The sequence below is a fragment of the Scyliorhinus torazame genome, chromosome 2 (genome assembly GCF_047496885.1).
Source record: "Scyliorhinus torazame isolate Kashiwa2021f chromosome 2, sScyTor2.1, whole genome shotgun sequence".
NCBI classification, from domain to species: Eukaryota; Metazoa; Chordata; class Chondrichthyes; order Carcharhiniformes; family Scyliorhinidae; genus Scyliorhinus; species Scyliorhinus torazame.
In genome coordinates this window covers 389,129,273-389,150,991 of record NC_092708.1, presented here as the reverse complement: position 1 = coordinate 389,150,991, position 21,719 = coordinate 389,129,273, and the positions used below count along the sequence as shown (strand labels likewise).

Genomic DNA, 21,719 nt, shown 5'->3' with positions numbered 1-21,719 from the left:
AAATTGGAGAGGATAAAGTTTGCCTTGAGAGGGTCTGCGCAGGGGTTCCACAGGCGGTGGCAATCGTTCCTAGACTACCTCGCGGAGCGTTAGAGGAAGGTCGGTCAGCAGCAGCAGCAACCCGGGGGGGGGAGGGGGGGGGGGGGAGAGGGGGAGAGGAGATGTCTTGCGTTGGGGGGGGGGGGGGGCTTGTTTGGGGGGTATTTGAGCAAGAAAATACATGACGGATCTGGAAAACTGACATGTACGAGAGGAATTCAATGTACAAAGCTCTGTATCATATCGATTTACCATGTTCATGTCTTGCTATGTGCGCTTTCTTTCTTTTTGTTCCGGGGGGCGGGGTTTGTTTGTAAGGGTGAAAAATTGTGTTAAAATTCTTAATAAATATATATTTTTTTAAAAAGTCAGGTTTAGGGAGGTGCAGACGGAGTGTCAGTGTCAAAGTGTGAGGTTTTTCACTTTGGCAGAAAAATCAGAAAGCAGAGTATTACTTAAATGGAGAATGACTGCAAAATGCTGACATGCAGGGGGATGTCGGTGTTACGGTGCACCAGCCACAAAAGGATAATTTGCAGGTGCAGCATGTAATCAAGAAGGCTAATGGATGCTATCCTTTATTACGAGAGAATGGCAGGTTGACAAGGAATTTGGGGGGATTGTTGGAATTATATCAGATTGAAGCAGACTGGAAAGGGAGAAGAAACTGAGATCAAAATAAGAAATGGAAGAAAAATGTCAGCAGCAACAAAAGGGAGGAATGGAGAAAGAGAATGGAGATAGTCTGTGTGAATAGGAATTGACATCCGAGTGAAACATTTTCAAAACGTGTGAAACTCTATTAATTGTGAAATACAATAGTGGTTTCATTAGCCAAAACACAACATTTTTAACAGGAAAAGCTTTCATATTCCTGTTACAGTGATGTTCTTGCCCCTCCCCTTGTTTTCAGATGGCAAGTCAGTTCTTGACCAGACAGGATGTGATGGAAGGGTGTGGGCGTGGGGCACTGGGGGTGGAATGTGTCAGGTTTTCCATGAAAATGTTCTAGTCTTTCTAGTTGTCTCAGGTGCAGTCTATAAGTCTGGGAACCACCTGCCCTCGAAGCCTGAGTGCTGAAGTGCTCCACAAATTGATTTTAAACTTGTGAATATTGCAGTGCGAACGCAGGATGTGTGTATACTTTTGGATGTAGACGTCATTTAGCCTTCGGAAGGTTTTGAGGAGAAAGATTGCTTTGAGTTTCATGGGGGCTTCTCATTAACAATTTTACCTGACCCATCAACACTGTGATACAGTGATACTGCAAAACGAAGGCGACAGAATTTACCAATTGTAACATAAGAATCGCAATCTTCAAATCGCTCAATTCAGCCAAGACGGAAATTCGGGAACTGATCCAACTTTCTGTGGGAAATAGACAACAGGATTCTTTCAGATGTGGGTATTCCATTTGCTTTGATATCTCAAGAAACCAGAGGTGAAAATCAAGTGTCGGGCAGAAAGCTACAGAGAGAAGACAAGTAAACAGTGAAGTAATGTTTGAGTGACTTTAGAAATTTTTCTTTAAATAACGAGGGGGTGGGGCACACTGACAGTGTAAGACGCGTTCCCCTGTGTTCCATGAGGTAGTGACTAAATTCATATTTTAGGCATTATTTCATTATTTTTCTCTCTCTCAATTAACACCTTGGGCGTGATTTAACGGAAAAGTTTCAAGTGTTATTTGTGTTGTGTTTTGCTGGGAGTTTCCCGTCGGCCCTGGCGATGAGTTTCCCACCTCTATCAAACAGCACGGTCACTTTTGTGGGTCCTGGGGAGTTTCTCACCGGTTTAGTCCACACTTGGGGCCCAATTTGTTTCTAAGTGTGGCAGCGAGTGGGAACTGCCACGAGCTCCCTGATGCGCGGCCCGCCGAGGCTGTCACCTCGATAAAATGTGAATCGGTCCACTTAACGAGTGCCCACAGAATTCATGCTGCAAATCATGGCTAGTCGGCTGATTCACCTGGGACCGCTTTCGCCAGCCCCTGCTAACAAGGGAGAGAAGAACCTAAACCGCCCCTCCACAGCCAAAGCCACTCCGCTAGCGGCCATGCCACCACGGAGACCAGCCCCACGCTTTGACGATGCCGACCTGGGATGACTGTTAGATGTGGTGGAGGCCAGACAGGGTACCTTGTTGCCCTGGGGATCCAGGTGGGTATTACAATTGAATACAGGTAACTACAAAGACATGAGGGAGGAGTTACTCAGAGTTGATTCGAAGGGGAGTATAGCAGGGAAGACAGTGAAACAGCAATGACAGAAGCTTTTGGGGGTTATTCAGGAGGCACAACAGAAATTCATCCCAAGGAGGAGGAGACGAGTGTGGGCAGGGACCAGCAAACCATGTGCATATGTTCTGGGACTGTGGGAAGCTAGAGAGATACCGGGCGGGAGTGTTCGGGATGCTAGGAAGTTGGGACGGATCCGATGGTCGCAATTTTTGGGATATCGGAAAAGCCGGATATGATGGAGAGGAGGAAGATAGATGTCATGGTCTTTGCCTCTCTGATTGTCCAGTGAAGAATTTTACTGGAACAGCAGTTGACAATGCCACCGGGGTGGCTGTCTGGCTGGGAGGTCTATACAACTTCCTCTGGTTGTAGAAAATTAAGTTTGAAGTCAGGGATTCAGCAGAGGTCTTTGAGGCACGGTGGGGACTGTCCGTGGCCATGTTTTTAAAAAAATATATTTTATTCAAATTTTTCGGCCAAACAAAACAATACAAAGGTTTCCCTTTTTACAACAATAAAACAATATAAATAACAGTGACCATTTTAACAAGTAAATAAATAATATATAAACTAAATGGCAACTGCCATAACAAAAATAATAACTCTCCAGATAATAAAATCAAACAATCCAATATACATAACCAAGTACAAATATCTATACAAAAACACCCCTGAGGACCCCCCCCTCCCCCCTGGGTTGCTGCTGTTACCTTCCCATTTCCTTTATCGTTCTGTGAGGTAGTCAATGAACGGTTGCCACCGCCTGGTGAACCCTTGAGCCGAATCCCTTAGCGCAAACTTTATCCGTTCTAACATTATAAACCCTGCCATGTAATTTATCCAGGTCTTCACGCCCGGGGGTTTGGCTTCCTTCCACATAAGCAATATCCTTCGCCGGGCTACTAGGGACGCAAAGGCCAAAACATCAGCCTCTCTCGCCTCCTGCACTCCCGGCTCTTCTGCAACCCCAAATATAGCCAACCCCCAGCCTGGCTCGACCCGGACCCCCACCACCTTCGAAAGCACCTTTGCCACCCCACCCAGAATCCCTGCAGTGCCGGGCATGACCAAAACATGTGGGTGTGATTCGCTGGGCTTCTCGAGCATCTCACACACCTATCCTCTACCCCAAATAATTTACTGAGCCGTGCTCCAGTCATATGCGCCCTGTGCAAAAGCTTGAATTGTATCAGGCTTAGCCTGGCGCACGAGGACGACGAGTTTACCCTACGTAGGGCATCAGCCCACAGCCCCTCCTCAATCTCCTCCCCCAGCTCTTCTTCCCATTTTCCCTTCAGCTCATCCACCATGATCTCCCCTTCGTCCCTCATTTCCCTGTATATATCTGACACCCTACCATCCCCCACCCATGTCCCTGAGATCACTCTATCTTGAATCTCCTGCGTCGGGAGCTGTGGGAATTCCCTCACCTGTTGCCTCGCAAAAGCCCTCAGTTGCATGTACCGAAATGCATTCCCTTGGGGCAACCCATATTTTTCCGTCAGCGCTCCCAGACTCGCAAACGTCCCGTCTACGAACAGATCTCTCAGTTGCACAATCCCAGCTCTCTGCCATGCTCCAAATCCCCCATCTATTCTCCCCGGGACAAACCTATGATTATTTCTTATCGGGGACCGCACCGAGGCTCCCGTCCTGCCCCTATGCCGTCTCCACTGCCCCCAAATTTTCAGTGTTGCCACCACCACTGGACTTCTGGTGTATTTCTTCGGGGAGAACGGCAACGGCGCCGTCGCCAGTGCTTGTAGGCTGGTTCCTTTGCAGGACGCCATCTCCAATCTCTTCCACGCCGCTCCCTCCCCTTCTCCCATCCACTTACACACCATTGAGATATTGGCGGCCCAGTAGTATTCACTGAGGCTCGGTAGTGCCAGTCCCCCCCTATCCCTGCTACGCTGCAAGAACCCCCTCCTCACTCTCGGGGTCTTCCCAGCCCACACAAAACTCATGACACTTTTCTCGATTTTCTTGAAAAAAGCCTTTGTGACCATCACCGGGAGGCACTGAAACACAAAAAGGAATCTCGGGAGGACTACCATTTTGACCGCCTGCACCCTACCCACCAGTGACAGGGGCACCATGTCCCATCTCTTAAAATCCTCCTCCATCTGTTCCACCAATCGTGTTAAATTAATCCTATGTAAGGTTCCCCAACTCCTGGCTATCTGAATCCCTCAGTACCAGAAATCTCTTGTTACCTTCCTCAGCGGTAAATCATCTATTCCCCTGCTCTGCTCCCCCGGATGCACCACAAACAACTCACTCTTCCCCATATTCAATTTGTACCCCGAGAATTCCCCAAACTCCCTGAGTGTCTGCATTATCTCAGGCATCCCCTCCACTGGGTCCGCAACATACAGCAATAAATCATCTGCACACAATGATACCCGGTGTTCTTCTCCTCCCCTGAGTACTCCCCTCCACTTCCTGGAGCCCCTCAGTGCTATGGCCAGGGGCTCAATTGCCAATGCAAACAGTAACAGAGACAGGGGACACCCCTGCCTCGTCCCTCTATAAAGACGGAAGTAGTCAGACCTCTGCCTGTTCGTGACCACACTTGCCACCGGGGCCCTATGCAGCAGCTGTACCCATCCAATAAACCCTTCTCCAAAACCAAATCTCCTCAGCACTTCCCACAGATAGTCCCACTCCACTCTGTCGAATGCTTTCTCGGCATCCATCGCCACCACTATCTCCGCCTCCCCCTCTGGTGGGGGCATCATCATCACCCCTAGCAGCCTCCGTATGTTCGTGTTCAGCTGTCTCCCCTTAACGAACCCAGTTTGATCCTCGTGGACCACCCCCGGGACACAGTCCTTTATCCTCGTCGCCATCACCTTGGCCAGGAGCTTAGCATCTACGTTTAAAAGGGAAATGGGCCTGTAGGACCCACACTGCAGCGGGTCTTTTTCCTTCTTCAAAAGGAGCGATATCGTCGCCTCCGACATAGTCGGGGGCAACTTCCCCCTTTCCCTGGCCTCATTAAAGGTTCTCGTCAAAAGCGGGGCCAGTAGGTCCATATATTTCCTATAAAATTTCACCGGGAATCCGTCCGGTCCCGGGGCCTTCCCCGCCTGCATGCTCCCAATCCCTTTTACCACCTCCTCCATCTCAATCTGTGCTCCCAGTCCCGCCCTCTCCTGCTACTCCACCTTCGGGAATTCCAGCTGATCCAGGAAACACATCATTCCCTCCTTCCCTTCCGAGGGCTGAGCCTTATATAACCTCTCATAGAATGCCTTGAACACCCCGTTCACTCTCTCCGCACCCCGTTCCATCTCTCCCTCCTCATCTCTCACCCCACCTATCTCCCTCGCTGCTCCCCTCTTCCTCAATTGGTGGGCCAGTAGCCGACTCGCCTTCTCTCCATACTCATACTGTACACCCTGTGCCCTCCTCCACTGTGCCTCTGCCTTACCCGTGGTCAGCAAGTCAAATTCCACATGTAACCTTTGTCTTTCCCTGTACAGTCCCTCCTCCGGTGCCTCTGCATATTGCCTGTCCACCCTCAGAAGTTCTTTCAACAATCGCTCCCTTTCTTTACTCTCTTGCTTCCCTTTATGTGCCCTTATGGATATCAGTTCCCCTCTGACCACCGCCTTCAACGCCTCCCAGACCACTCCCACCTGAACCTCTCCATTGTCATTAAGCTCCAAGTACCTTTCGATGCACCCCCTCACCCTTAGACATACCCCCTCATCCGCCAATAAGCCCATATCCATTCTCCAGAGTGGGTGCTGTTCCTTTTCCTCTCCTACCTCCAGGTCTACCCAATGTGGAGGGGGTCCGAAATGGCTATGGCCGTATAGTCCGTCCCTGTCACCTTCGGAATCAGTGCCCTTCCCAAGACAAAAAAGTCTATCCGTGAGTATACTTTGTGAACATGGGAGAAAAATGAGAATTCCTTACTCCTAGGCCTACTAAATCTCCAGGGATCTACTCCTCCCATCTGCTCCATGAAGTCCTTGCGCACCCTGGCCGCTGCCGGCCTCCTCCCGGTCCTGGACCTCGACTGGTCCAGCCCTGGATCAAGCACCGTATTGAAGTCTCCCCCCATTACCAACTTTCCCACCTCCAGGTCCGGGATACGTCCCAACATACGCCTCATAAAATTTGCATCATCCCAGTTCGGGGCGTATACGTTCACCAGAACCACCGCCTCCCCTTGCAATCTGCCACTCACCATCACATATCTACCCCCACTATCCGCCACTATGGTCTTTGCCTCAAACAGTACCCGTTTCCCCACTAAGATAGCCACCCCCCTATTCTTCGCATCTAAACTCGAATGAAACACCTGCCCCACCCATCCTTTACGTAGTCTGACCTGGTCTATCAGTTTCAGGTGCGTCTCCTGCAAAATAACCACATCTGCCTTTAATTTCTTTAGGTGTGCGAGTACCCGTGCCCTTTTAATCGGCCCGTTCAGCCCTCTCATGTTCCACGTGATCAGCCGGGTTGGGGGGCTCTTTACCCCCTTGTCGATTAGCCATCCCCTTTTTTAACCCAGCTCCTCACCCGGTTCCCACGTACCCGTATATCCCACCGACGGTGCCCTCCCGCCTCGACCATCCCATCCCATAACAGCTCCCCCTTCTCCTTAGCAGCAGCAACCCAGTTAACCCCCCCCCCCCGCTCTCCGCTAGATCCCCCTCTAGCGTAGTTGCACCCCCCATGTTGCTCCAAGAAGTCAGCGAACTCTGGCTGACCTCGGCTTCCCCCCTTGTCCTCGGCCCCCACTGTGCGAGGCCCCCTCCTTCCTGCGTCCCCGTTCCCGCCACAATTACCATAGCGCGGGAACAAAGCCCGCCTTTCCCACTCGGCCCCGCCCCTAATGGCGCATTTCCCTTCTCCTTCCCCTTTCCGTCCCACCGGCGCCCACAGTTCCTCATACTCCCCCCGCCCCCCCCCCCCCCCAACATGGGGAAGAGAGAAAAGTTACAGGATCACAGAATTAACAAATTGAAAAAATCATCCCCTCCACCCCCCTTCCCCTTCCTCGCCCCACATAATCACCCCACCACTTTGTCCCAGAAGCTCTTTCTCTCGCCAGACTATTCCAGCTTCTCGTCCACAATGAATGTCCACGCCTCTTCTGCCGTCTCAAAGTAGTGGTGCTTCCCTTGGTGTGTGACCCACAGTCTCGCCGGCTGCAACATTCCAAATTGAACCTTCTTTTTTGTGAAGCACCGCCTTAGCCCGATTGAAACTTGCCCTCCTACTCGCCACCTCCGCACTCCAATCCTGGTATACGCGGATCACCGCGTTCTCCCACCTACAGCTCCGAGTTTTCTTCGCCCATCTGAGGACCGCCTCTCTGTCATTGTAGCGGAGAAACCTCACCACTATAGCTCGAGATATTTCTCCAGCCTTTGTTCTTCGCTCCAGAACTCGATAGGCTCCCTCCACCTCCAAAGGGCCCGTCGGGGCCTCCGATCCCATTAGCGAGTGAAGCATCGTGCTCACATATGTCCCGACGTCCGCCCCTTCTGCGCCTTCGGGAAGACCCAGGACTCTTAAATTCTTCCTCCTCGAATTATTCTCCAGTGCTTCCAACCTCTCCACACACCTTTTATGCTGTGCCTCGTGCGTTTCTGCCTTCACCACCAGGCCCTGTATTTCATCCTTGTTTTCAGCAGTCTTTGCCTTCACGACCCGAAGCTCCAGCTCTTGGGTCCTCTGCTCCTCCTTTAGCCCTTCAATCGCCTGTAATACCGGGGCCAATACCTCCTTCTTCAACTCCTTCTTCAGCTCTTCCACACAGCGCCGCAGGAACTCTTGTTGCTCCGGGCCCCATAACAAACGGCCACCTTCCGACGCCATCTTGCTTTGAGCTTCCCTTCCTTGCCGCTGCTCCAGAGGATCCTCCGTAATCCGGCCGCTATCCTCTCCCTTTTCCATGCGTGTCCGGGGGGATTCCCTTCTGGTTTACCGCACAGTGTTTTTGGCCGTTTAAATTGCCGTTGGGGCTCCTATTAAGAGCCCAAAAGTCCGTTCCAACGGGAGATGCCAAAACGTGCGACTCAGCTGGTCATTGCCGCACCCGGAAGTCTTCCGTGGCCATGTTTGAGGAGTTGTTCATCGAGGGGGGTGGGTGAAAAAGGGGAAAACGTTGTACAGACTGTAAAACTGTGAGTTGAGGAGTGTGTTCCCTGGATTGTTTATGGCCTTGTATGTCTCGAATAAGTTTGGAATAAAATACATTAAAAAAAAAGAGGCGTCCATGGCTGACGAGGGAAGCCAAGAACAGCATAAAAGCAAAAGAAAAAGCATACAAGGTTGCGAGAATAAGTGAGAAGTCAGAGAATTGGGAAGCCTTTAAAAGTGAGCAGAGGACAACTAAAAAAGCTATGGGGGGAGAAGATGAAATATGAGTGTAAGCTAGCTAGTAATATAAAAGAAGATAGCAAGAGTTTTTTCAATATATAAACGGTAAGAGAGAGGCAAGAAAGGATAGTGGACCACTGGAAAATTAGGCTGGAGAAGTAGTGACAGGAAACAAAGAAATGGCAGAGGAACTGAATAGTTACTTTGTATCAGTCTTCATGGTGGAAGACACCACTGGGATATCAGAACTTCAGGAGAATCAGAGGGCAGAGAAGGTTCTGGGGAAACTGAAAGGTCTGATGGTGGTTAAAGCATTGGATGGACTACATCCCAGGGTTCTAAAGGAGATAGCTGAGGAGATTGTGGAGACATTGGAGGTGATCTTTCAGGAATCACTGGAGGCAGGGAGGGCACCAGAGGACTGGAAAATGGCTACTGTAACACTCCTGTTTAATAAGGGAGGGAGGCAGAAGACAGGAAATTGCAGGCCAATTAGCCTGACTTCAGTCATTGGTAAGATTTTAGAGTCCATTATTAAAGATGAGATTGCGTAGAACTTGAAGTGCATGATAAAATAGGACTGAGTCAGCATGGCTTCATCAAGGGGAGGTCATGACTGACAAATCTGTTCTAATTCTTGAGGAGGTAACAAGAAAGTTAGACAAAGGAGAACCAGTGGATCTATTTAGATTTCCAGAAGGCCTTTGACAAGGTGCCGTATGGGAGGCTGTTAAATAAATTAGGAGCCCATGGTGTTAAGGGTAAGATACTGGCATGGATAGAGGATTGGCTGACTGGTAGAAGTCAGAGAGTGGGGATAAAAGGGGTCTTTTTCAGGATGGCAGCCGGTGACTAGTGGTGTACCTCTTGGGACATTTTTTCACAATATACATTAATGATCTGGAAGATGGAACTGACGGCACTGTCGCTAAGTTTGCAGATGATACACAGATTTGCAGAGGGACAGGTAGTATTGAGGAAGCAGGGGGGGCCACAGAAGGACTTAGACAGGCTAGGAGAGTGGGCAAAGAAGTGGCAGATGGAATACAATGTAGAAAAGTGTGAAGTTATGCACTTTGAAGAATGGAGGCATAGACTATTTTCTAAATGGGAAAAGGCTTAGAAAATCAGAAGCACAACGGGACATAGGAGTCCAAATTCAAGGTTCTCTTAAGGTTAACGTGCAGGTTCAGTTGGCAGTACGGAAGGCAAATGCAATGTTGGCATTCATGTCAAGAGGGCTAGAATACAAGAGCAGGGATATACTTTCTGAGGCTGTATAAAGTTCTGGTCAGACCCGAGTTGGAGTATTGTCAACAGTTTGGGGCCCTGTATCTAAGGAAGGATGTGCTGACCTTGGAAAAGGCCCAGAGGAGGTTCACAAGAATGATCCCTGGAATGAAGAGCTTGTTGTATGAGGAACAGTTGAAGATTCTGGGTCTGTACTCGTTGGAGTTTAGAAGGCTGAGGGGGGATCTTATCGAAACTGACAGGGTACTGACTGGACGTGGAGGACGTTTCCACTTGAAGGAAAAGTTAGAGCTCGAGGGCACAGCCTCAGACTGAAGGGACAATCCTTTAAAACAGAGATGAGGAGGAATTTCTTCAGCCAGAGGTGGTGAATCTGGGGAACTCTTTGCCGCAGAAGGCTGTGGTGGCCAAATCACTGAGTGTCTTTAAGGCAGAGATAGATAGGTTCTTGATTAATAAGGGGATCAGGGGTTATGGGGATAAGGCAGGAGAATGGGGATGAGAAGCACATCAGCCATGATTGAATGGCGGAGCAGACGCGATGGGACGAATGGCCTAATTCTGCTCATTTGTCTTATGGTCTTTTGGACAGCCACTGCCGCCTGGGAGGAAGTGGCAGTGGCCGTCGGCTTGGGGGGGGCGTGACCAGGAGCACCTGCAACAAGTGCCGCAAGAAGGTAAACGACCTCCACCAGGCCGCTCTGATGCGTTTGCACAGGACAGCGGACACCCTCCCCCTCAATACTCCAAATCCCCACCCCCATACACCCCAAGCTCCCTCCCACAACACCAAGCCCCTCCTCCTAGCGATGGACGACACATGCGGCTAACAATACCCCCTCTGTGTCCCCACAGAAGTTGGCCCACAACCGGTGGGAGAGGGCCCAGACATGAGTCCTCACCCCCTATGAGGAACAGGCCCTGGAGGTCGCAGTGGGGGCCTCGAGGACCAAACGGTGACCACCGTGGAGATCGGTGCATGGTGCAGTGGTGCGGATCCCCCGGCCCCCACCCAGATGACTTGTTAATGCCATATACTCTGACCCACCCCTCCCACTGACTACATATTCATTCACCTGCAGGACCTGCAGCCGATGATGCCGGCCCATCTGGGGTTCCACCCACTGTCCCCCCCAGGGTGCCCCACCCTCCCCTCCCATGAGAACATCTCTGAGGAGAGTTCCAAGGATGCCACCATAATCGCCGTGACACAGCTGTCATCCCCACCCTCCACCAGTGCAGAGAGACACACCTCAGTGGACAAAAGTAGTGGACAGGCTTTTGGGGCAAATTCTGGTGAGCGCCACACACCTGCTGTGCACATCAGGTGGAGGCAGGAAAGCCCAGGCGAGACAGCAGTCAGAGGACTGCTGGATCCCAGGACCCAGCTAGGTCCCAGTCAGATGCTGAGTCTCTGGAACAGGTTTACCCGGAGCTAATGAAGGTGCTAGGGTGTGGCCGTGAGATTCAGAGGGGGATGTCAGCGAACCGACAGCATGTCCATAGCCGATTGGAGGAGTCGCAGAGGCTACAGGTGCAGGAGATGTTGCCGGCAATGCGAGGCACCGAGACCAACACTGCTAGGGTGGCGACTGCAGTGGAGAGCCTGGTGAATGACGTTGGCAGCATAGGAGGAGGTGTCCAAGGCATGGCTCAGTGACAGCCATGGCAGGGAGCCAAGTCACTGGGGGACTTCTCCCAGTCGAACCTTGATGAGGCCCTGTGGAGCATGTCCCAGTCCCAGATGGGCATAGCCGAAGCCCTGTGGAGCACGTCCAAGTCCCAGGTGGGAATAGCTGGCGCACTGCGGAGTATGTACCTCTCCCAGATGGGAATAGCCGGGGGGCACTGCTGAGCATGTCTCGGTTGCTGGGGGACGTGACCCAGTCACTGAGGGGCATCGCAGAGGGCAAGGGCTGCGGACATCAGGGAGCCGCCAGAGCTGGCAGAGCCAGATGGCGCAGGGGCATCCGTGGCTTGATCCAGCTGCCCCTCCGTCCCGAACTGATCCCAGGGTCTGTGGGCACTGACTGGGAGGAAGGGACACTGGGTGTGAACCTGGAACCATCCTACAGAGTGGCGGCGGTAGCCGACAGCTTCCTCGAGCTCCACCCCCCTGACAACAGCGCATCTCGCAGTCAGAAGCCGATACAATATGGCATGGCATAGCATGAGCCACCAGCAAGCGTGCCGGGACCCTCCAGCCCCAGAGGACGCCCGCCAGGGGCATCGAACGCCATGGGATGTAGTAGGCAGCAAGCCCTGAACTTCTACGCATCAGGATCATTCCAGAGTTTCTGCAGCATCTCACAAGCTACAGTCCACAAGTCCATCCGTGAAGTCACAAATTCCTTGTTTGCCTCGGCAGAGAACTGAATAAACTTTGACATGGACCAAGCCCAAGAAGATGCTTGATGTGAAACCTGGGGACACACCTAGATGCAGCGGTAGATAACAGAAGGCTAATCACGTCGAGGATCACTGAGAGGACTCTACGGAGTATCTGAGAGGAGTGGGGTGGCACCATCGGTGAGTGGGGCTGTTGGGGACACTTTTGTTCACCATAAAGTCTGTTGCAGTATGATGCCTCTGGCACTTTGTTAAGCAATGCGGGCTGAGCATCAATCCCATATCCTCGGTCATGGGAATTTTAGCTCCTCCCCCGCCCCAAATGGGGGAGGGGAGTAGCGAGAGGGGGAATGACAAACGAGGCCAGGTCCTATGAGAAGCAGGCAAGGATGAGGGCCTCACTGGCCCTCTGGGCTTGACGGGTCCTTGCCGCTTCCGCCTGTTGTCTATCCTCTATCTGGTCGTGCAGGTCCTCCCTGAGCTCATCCTCCAGCCCCTCCTGGTCCGGCGCCGCCAGGTCATCTACCTCCTCGGAGGTGGCCACATATTCCTCCCCCTCCACCTCTAGCATATCACCCACTGCTGTGCCATATTGTGGAGGACACAGCAGGCCACCAGAAAAAGCAGGTGAGCCCCCGGGCAGTTTATTGCAGTGCACCAGAGTGGTCGACACATCGGAACCGCATTTTGAGAAGTCCGATGCACCGCTCAATGACAGCCCAGGTGGCCACATGGGCCTTGTTGTTTTGGGTCTCCGCTTCATGAGGCTGTTTAGCACAGGGCTAAATCGCTGGCTTTGAAAGCAGACCAAGGCAGGCCAGCAGCACGGTTCAATTCCCGTAACAGCCTCCCCAAACAGGTGCCGGAATGTGGCGACTAGGGGCTTTTCACAGTAACTTCATTTGAAGCCTACTCGTGACAATAAGCGATTTTCATTTCATTTCAGTCTCCGGCCTCCATACTGGTGTCAATAGTCGGGTCCTCAATAGGTATCGCTTATCCCCCAAGAGCCAACCAGCCACCCTGTGGTGGTCCTCGAAGAGGCCGGCGATGTCCCACTGCCCTAGGATATAGGTGTCGTGCACACTCCTAGGGAAGCGTGCACACATGTGCATGATCTTCATGTGGTAGTCGCACATGAGTTGAATGTTCAGGGAGTGGAACCCTTCCTGTTGATGTAGGGCACTCCCAGATGGCCAGTGAGCGCAAGGCGACATGCATGCCATCCACTGCCCCCTAGATCTGGGGCTTCCCAGCGATGGCAGAGAATCCTGCTGCCCGGGAACCTTGTTGGGCTAGGTCCATGTCAAAGTTTCTATAGTTCTTTGCCGAGGCAAACAGGGAACGTGACTTCACGGATGCACTTGTGGGCTGTAGCTTGAGAAATGCTGCAGAAGTCCCCGCTCGGGCACTGGATGATCCTAAGGCTAGAAGTTCAGGGCTGCGGTAACCTTGATGGCTACCGAGAGCGGTTACCCTGATTCTCCACGTGGTGCCAAGTCTGCAAGGGCATGGTACAGTGGCCGCACTGTCTCCTTGTTAAGGTGGAGGCTCCTGCATTACATGCCGTCCGTCATCTGTTCGAAAGGCCAGCAACGTCTGTACAGCTTGGCCCTTCGGGGGCCCTCCCTTCTGCACCCCTCCCTGGCCTGCTGGGCGGCCAGTTCCTCAGGGCGAGGGGCGGGTCCTGCACATGGGCCGCCGTTTTGAGTCTCGGTCAACACTGCTGGTCGCCTGGCCTGCCAGCAGCACCATGAGGGCAGCTTCCACGGCGTCCAAGATATCATCCATCCCATGTAATATCTGTAAGGAATTGGACGAGGGTGTGAGACTGACAACCAGTGGTGTCTTCCACCCTGGGACCATCCATTCCCCCCATTGCTCCCCCCCCCACCCAATAAGTTCTGCCCATGCCCCCCTGGCCGCAGCGGGGCCCCTGCTTACCGGACCCCAGACCTCGTACCCCAGACACCTGCATGTAACGTTATCTGGACTGGGCGCTGGTCCCCTCCCCGGTGCACTTTCCCCGGTGCTAGGGCCCAGCTCCAGGTTGTTCGGACGTTGGGCTTTGCGTCCATGGTGTTGCCTCCCGCAGTGTTCAGGCACCGACAGCATGGTCTGATTTGGATGCCAGGCAATAACTCGCATGGGATTCTACTTGGAATGTGTGAAGTGCTAACTTAACTATGATTGCTAATTCCCTATCAGCAATAGTCTTCAGCCGCGTGGCTGGAGATCTCCGCGGTCAATGGGAGTTAGGTGTTCAAGCTTCTGGGTTGCTGTAGAGTAAAGGAGACAAGGAGTTCTGCTTCTCCACAAAACACCTTTATTTCTTTGATACAACTTCACACACAAGTCTCCACCAATACATAATGCCACCTGTAACTCCTCTATATATCAGTAACGTCTATTGGATAATTGACATCAGATTAGTATTTAATTCGAAGGTCTGGTAACCCATTCCCAGTCCCCCCTTCCTTGGAGGATCTTTAAAATAACTTTTGAAATGAAAATCACTTATTGTCACGAGTAGGCTTCAATGAAGTTCCTGTGAAAAGCCCCTAGTCGCCACATTCTGGCACCTGTTCGGGGAGGCTGTTACGGGAATCGAACCGTGCTGCTGGCCTGCCTTGGTCTGCTTTCAAAGCCAGTGATTTAGCCCAGTGTGCTAAACCAGCCCCTTTTCCTGCTGTAGGTGAATCCACCCTTAAATCCTGATCTTCTAAGTTATCTTCAAATCCCCTTGTCACAAGCCTGGCCTTTGCCTTATAAGTTCCATCCGGAAGAACCTTTTCCATGCAAGTCCATCTGTGAGACAGAGCTTTGTCCCCTATCTGGTACTTCCGTGTATACCCCAAATCCACTACAGCTATGCAGTTCTTGCTGTTTAGCATCCTTTATAACTTTTTCATCTAATTTATTGGAGGCCACCAAAATCTCACGAGCATGTGAGCATTCGTAGTCTTACCCATATTCCGATACCTTGTCAAACTAAATCCCTTATCCCACCTGGTATCTTGTTCTGTACTGTTGCTGCTTGATCGTTCACTCCTGCTGTGGGATGTTCTTTCAATAGTGCTCGATCTTTTGCTGTGATCATGTTCACTATCCAACTTATTATCTGAACTGGCACTACATTTCTGTGCCCTCCATTTTTGAACTTCGTGTTCCCAATCTCCTGTATTCTGTGCATTTAATCAGTGTTATACTTTCCAGTGGGCTTCCCTGCTCTACTAACAGTTGCTTCCTTCCATTGACTGGACCTTCAGGCAAATGTGTCACTTTTGTAACAACTTTTTGCAGTTGTCCTTTCGGAAAAATGGCCTGTTCTAATTCATCAGAAGTATTGTGTTCCTCTACGGGTACCTTGTCTATTTCAGTTAACTGGTCCTCATAGTTCTGTAACACGTGCGTATCAGATGACTGAAAAAAAATAAAAATTAAATGAAAATCATTTATTGTCACAAGTAGGCTTCAAATGAAGTTACTGTGAAAAGCCCCTAGTCGCCACATTCCAGCGCCTGTTCGGGGAGGCTGGTACGGGAATTGAACCTGTGCTGCTGGTCTGCCTTGATGCGTTAAAAGCCGTCTATTTAACCCTGTGCTAAACCAGCCCCTAATTTTATAGGACGTGTTTTTTTTAAATTTAGAGTACCCAATTAATTTTTCCAATTAAGGGGCAATTTAAAGTGTTCAATCCACCTACCTTGCACATCTTTGGGTTGTGGGGGCGAAACCTACGCAAACACGGGGAGAATGTGCAAACTCCACACGGACAGTGACCTAGAGCCGGAATCGAACCTGGGACCTCGGCGCATTGAGACTGCAGGGCTACCACTGCGCCACCGTGCTGCCTTATAGGACGTGTTTTATAGGAGAATGGGGACGAGAAAAATATCAGCCATGATTGAATGGCGAAGCAGACTCGATGGGCCGAGTGGCCTAATTCTGCTCCTATGTCATATGGTCTTATGGACTGTTCCAAAAACTGTTGTCTTATCATTTTCCATTTCCAATTACAAGTGTGCTTTCTTCGTCGACGGTCTGCTCAGAAGCAAAGGTATCTCACTTGATACAACATCTGTGCTAATGAAATGATTCACTCCGGCAATATTGCAAGGGATCACCACTCTTTTCAGTGACTTCAGAGTATTATCATCCCCAAACCTGAAACTTGTAGAACTTTCAAATTCTTTAACCGTGTTATGATTTTCAGTATTTAAAGAGTCCAGGTAACATTTTAACCAGTCAATTCCACACACAGTAGATTTGCAGTCACTATCCAATACAGCACAATTGAAGGACTCTGCAACCAACACTCTCATTACCAGAGTCAAACTTTTCGTTAATAGGACAATGCCTTCTTTCTGATCACTATTTTGTTCCTTTCCGATTCTCCCGTGTCATGTGCAGCTTCAAACATTCTATTAAAACTTGTTGGATAGTTGCAAGCATAATAATAATCTTTATTGTCACAAGTAGGTTACATTAACACTGCATACACACAGAAACCAATGTCTCTGTGTGTATCCAGCTATCTGAAAACCGGTGATGTGTGGACATGTTTTCAAAAAAAGTGGCCATTACCTGACTTTCCCTCCTCACCGACATATTTGAACTAACTGTGGAGCTGAGAAATTCCTTTACGCTTTTAATAATAATCTTAATTATTGTCACAAGTAGGCTTACAATAACACTGTGAAAATCCCCTAGTCGCCACATTCCAGCACCTGTTTGTGTACACAGAGGGCGAATTTAGAATGTCCAAATTACTTAACATCTTTCGGGACTTGTGGGAGGAAACCGGAGCACCTGGAGGAAGCCCACGCAGACACGGGGAGAACATGCAGACAGTGACCCAAGCTGAGAATCGAACCTGGGACCCTGGCGCTGTGAAGCAACAGTGCTACCCCACGAAATGGGGTAGATCAATTTCATCAATAGTGAAATTTAGAATCTCACCGAAAACATTAATTTATCATACACTGGGCATTTCTGGGGTTCATTTTCCTATTACCATTCTCCATGTCCCGCCTCCTGTTATAGGTATTAAAGGGGTTTCTGTCCTCATAATATCTGGGTCCCAATCTTCTTCCATACTCTCGTAGCCTGCTTGTAGCTATACGATTTCACCATCCTGTTAATAGTGTATCTTCCACATTCTGCTTTATTGCTGACTGACCCATTTGTGTCAAAAGAGCCATAGGAAGTGAATGTTTCCCTAAAAAATGTTTTAAGGCCTCTATCATTTGATGAAGTAAGATATTATTAACTGCAAATGTAACTCCTGTCACAACCAGGAGCCTTTCCATATTGGTCACTTTAGCACAGTCCAGTAACTGAAATGCCAACATGGACTGTAGAAATTCCAGGCAGTGTTTTTGCAGCTTTTTGTATAATCTACTAAATTCCATTACATACTCCTCAATAAAAATACCCTCTGTTTTCCCGAAATCTATCAAATTCTGAAATCTTATCCATGAAGTTCAATAGATTCTCCAGACCTTATCCCAAGTCCAAATGTTCCAATTCTAGTTCGGAAAACACTTTGGGCGTCATTCTCCGATCCCCCAGCGGGTCGGAGAATGGCCGTTGGCCGCCGTGAATCCCGCCCCTGCCGGTTGCCGAAGTCTCCGAAGGGAGAAAAGTCGGCGGGGCGTTAATGGCGCCGCAGGCATCAGAGAATGGCACGGGTGTGCGCAAGGCAGCCGATTTTGGGCCTGCCGATATTCTCCCTTCCGGATGGGCCGAAGTCCCGTCGACGTGATGACCGGTCACGTCGACGTAAATCAAACCTCCTTTTCATCGGCGTGAACCTGTGCTCCAGGCTCACGCCGACCAGCGTGGAGGTGAGTGACGGCCTGGGGGGTTGGCCGCTGGGTAGGCGATGGCGTGGCCGCAGTCTGAATGTGTGGGGGAGAGGTGTGTGTAGGGTTTTGTGTGTGTGTGTGCGGCGGGGGGGGGGTGGTTAGAGTGGGCTGGGCTCCGGGGGAGTGCCGGGAGGGGGGTCCGTGCCGGGGAGGAGGATGGGTGGTCCGTGCCGGGGAGGAGGATGGGAGGTCCGTGCCGGGGAGGGGGATGGGTCCGTGCCAGGGAGGGGGATGGGGGGGGGTCCGTGCCAGGGAGGGGGATGGGGGGGTCCGTGCCGGGGAGGGGGATGGGTGGGTCCGTGCCGGGGAGGGGGATGGGGGGGGGTCCGTGCCGGGGAGGGGGATGGGGGGGTCCGTGCCGGGGAGCGGGATGGGGGGGGTGTCCGTGCCGGGGAGGAGGATAGGGGGGGTCCGTGCCGGGGAGGGGGATGGGGGGGGGGTCCGTGCCGGGGAGAAGGATGGGGGGGTGTCCGTGCCGGGGAGGAGGATGGGGAGGTCCGTGCCGGGGAGGGGGATTGGGGGGGGGGTCCGTGCCGGGGAGGGGGATGGTGGGTGTGGCACACAAAGACTCCGTGAGACGAATAGAGTGAAGTCGATGAGGCTTTATTAAGCGTGTCTGTTCCCCAGCAGCCCGATAGTAAACTGGCCTGCGGGGGAAGGCACCGGCTTCTTATACTTCGCCTTCAGGGCGGAGTATGAGGTCAACGGCCAAACAGGACCCGGGATCTGTCAGCCAATGACATTAGGGCTTCCAGTCCCACATGACCCCCAATACATACTACCACATTCACCCCTTGTCAAAAATGAACCCGGCGGGGTGATGCTTCGTATGGTGGTAAGGGTTTACAGGGCTGGTCCTGGAAGGATAGAACAGTTACATGGTAGTACAGTATTGGACAGTATTGTCCTGTTACAACTATTTACAGAGGGTATAGGAAAAACAAAATGTTCATTGGACAGTCCATCTTTGTTTTACATCGACGCCACGAGTCGGTCGGGCGGTCTGGTCGTCCGTGTCGATCGCCTCGGCCCCGGCGGTGGTGGTGGTGCTTGTACCAGCGTTGTCGCCTCCGGGAGCCGCACGGTTTCAGCTGTCGGTGCAAAGGGGAGGGGGACTGATCCTCCTGGGAAGGGGGCGGTCGCGGGGTGCGGCGGTGGCAGGAAGGGGGGTGTCGGGGGGGTGTGCGTGGTGCCGGCGGGCGCCAGATCCCGCAGGGAGACCGTGTCCTGTCAGCCGTCGGGGTACTCCACGTAGGCGTACTGGGGGTTTGCGTGGAGGAGGTGAACCCTTTCGACCAACGGGTCCGCCTTATGTGCCCGCACGTGCTTTCGGAGCAGGATGGGTCCTGGGGCCGCCAGCCAGGTCGGCAGCGACGTTCCAGAGGAGGACCTCCTAGGGAAGACAAGGAGACGCTCGTGAGGCGTTTGATTAGTGCTCGTACATAATAACGACCGGATGGAATGGAGAGCGTCCGGGAGGACCTCCTGCCACCGTGAAACTGGGAGATCCCTGGACCGTAGGGCCAGTAGGACGGCCTTCCAGACCGTGCCGTTCTCCCTTTCTACTTGCCCGTTCCCCCGGGGGTTGTAGCTGGTCGTCCTGCTTGAAGCTATGCCCTTGCTGAGCAGGAACTGGCGCAGCTCGTCACTCATGAAAGAGGACCCCCTGTCGCTGTGGACGTATGCGGGGTAACCGAACAGCGTGAAGATGCTGTTCAGGGCTTTAACGACTGTGGCCGCGGTCATGTCGGAGCAGGGAATGGCAAAAGGGAAGCGGGAGTATTCGTCCACTACATTAAGGAAATACGCGTTGCGGTCGGTGGAGGGGAGGGGCCCTTTGAAATCGAGACTGAGGCGTTCAAAGGGGCGGGAAGCCTTAATCAGGTGCGCTCCATCTGGCCTGAAAAAATGCGGTTTGCATTCTGCGCAGATGTGGCAGTCTCTTGTGACTGTACGGACCTCCTCTAAGGAGTATGGGAGATTGCGGGACTTGATGAAGTGGTAAAACCGAGTGACCCCCGGGTGGCAGAGGTCCTCGTGGAGGGCTTGGAGGCTGTCAATTTGTGCGTTGGCACATGTCCCGCGGGATAGGGCATCGGACGGCTCGTTCAGCTTTCCGGGCCGGTACAAGATCTCATAGTTGAAGGTGGAGAGTTCGATCCTCCACCGCAAGATCTTGTCGTTCTTGATCTTGCCCTGCTGTGCATTATCGAACATGAAGGCTACCGACCGTTGGTCAGTGAGGAGAGTGAATCTCCTGCCGGCTAGGTAATGCCTCCAATGTCGCACAGCTTCCACTATGGCTTGGGCTTCCTTTTCCACTGAGGAGTGGCGGATTTCTGAGGCGTGGAGGGTTCGGGAGAAGAAGGCCACGGGTCTGCCCGCTTGGTTTAGGGTAGCCGCTAGAGCTACGTCAGAGGCGTCGCTCTCGACCTGGAAGGGGAGGGACTCGTCGATGGCGCGCATCGTGGCCTTTGCGATGTCCGCTTTGATGCGGCTGAAAGCCTGGCAAGCCTCTGTCGACAGTGGGAAAGTCGTGGTCTGTATTAGGGGGCGGGCCTTGTCTGCGTACTGGGGGACCCACTGGGCATAGTATGAAAAGAACCCCAGGCAGCGTTTCAGGGCTTTTGGGCAGTGCGGGAGGGGAAATTCCATGAGTGCGCGCATACGTTCGAGGTCGGGGCCTATTATCCCATTGCGCACTATGTAGCCCAGAATGGCTAGCCGATCGGTGCTAAAAACGCACTTGTCCTCGTTGTACGTGAGGTTCAAGGCTTTGGCAGTCTGGAGGAATTTTTGGAGGTTGGCGTCGTGGTCCTGCTGATCGTGGCCGCAGATGGTTACATTGTCGAGGTACGGGAACGTGGCCCGTAACCCATGTTGATCAACCATTCGGTCCATTTCCCGTTGGAAGACCGAGACGCCATTTGTGACGCCAAAAGGGACCCGTAGGAAATGGTATAACCGCCCGTCTGCCTCGAAGGCTGTGTACTTGCGGTCACTTGGGCGGATGGGGAGCTGATGGCAGGCGGACTTGAGGTCCACGGGGGAGAAGACTTTATACTGGGTAATCCGATTGACCATGTCGGATATGCGGGGGAGAGGGTAATCGTCTAGTTGTGTGTACCTGTTGATGGTCTGGCTATAGTCAATGATCATCCTTTGTTTCTCCCCTGTCTTCACTACTACCACCTGCGCTCTCCAGGGACTATTGCTGGCCTGGATTATGCCCGGCTTCCAGTCCCACATGACCCCCAATACATACTACCACAGGGGGGGGTCCATGCCGGGGAGGAGGATGGGGGGAGTGTCCGTGCCGGGGAGGAGGATGGGGGGGTCCGTGACGTGGAGGAGGATGGGGGGGTCCGCGCCGGGGAGGGGGATGGGGGGGGTCCGTGCCGGGGAGGGGGATGGGGGGGGTCCGTGCCGGGGAGGAGGATGGGGGGGTCCGTGCCGGGGAGGGGGATGGGTGGGTCCGTGCCGGGGAGGGGGATGGGTGGGTCCGTGCCGGGGAGGGGGGATGGGGGGGTCCGTGCCGGGGAGGGGGATGGGGGGGGGGGGGTCCGTGCCGGGGAGGGGGATGGGGGGGTGGTCCGTGCCGGGGAGGAGGATGAGGGGGTCCGTGC

At 52.5% G+C, this 21,719-nt stretch overlaps 1 protein-coding gene across 1 annotated transcript in view; it reads left to right on the top strand.

The window, feature by feature from the left end:
• Positions 1-1,085: 1,085 nt before the first annotated feature.
• LOC140405581 (ovarian cancer G-protein coupled receptor 1-like) overlaps positions 1,086-21,719 on the top strand; it is a 30,792-nt gene continuing 10,158 nt past the window's right edge. Inside the window, exon 1 of the mRNA XM_072494146.1 lies at positions 1,086-1,440. The gene's annotated coding sequence lies outside the window, so the exon portion shown is untranslated. The remainder of the gene's footprint in view (positions 1,441-21,719) is intronic.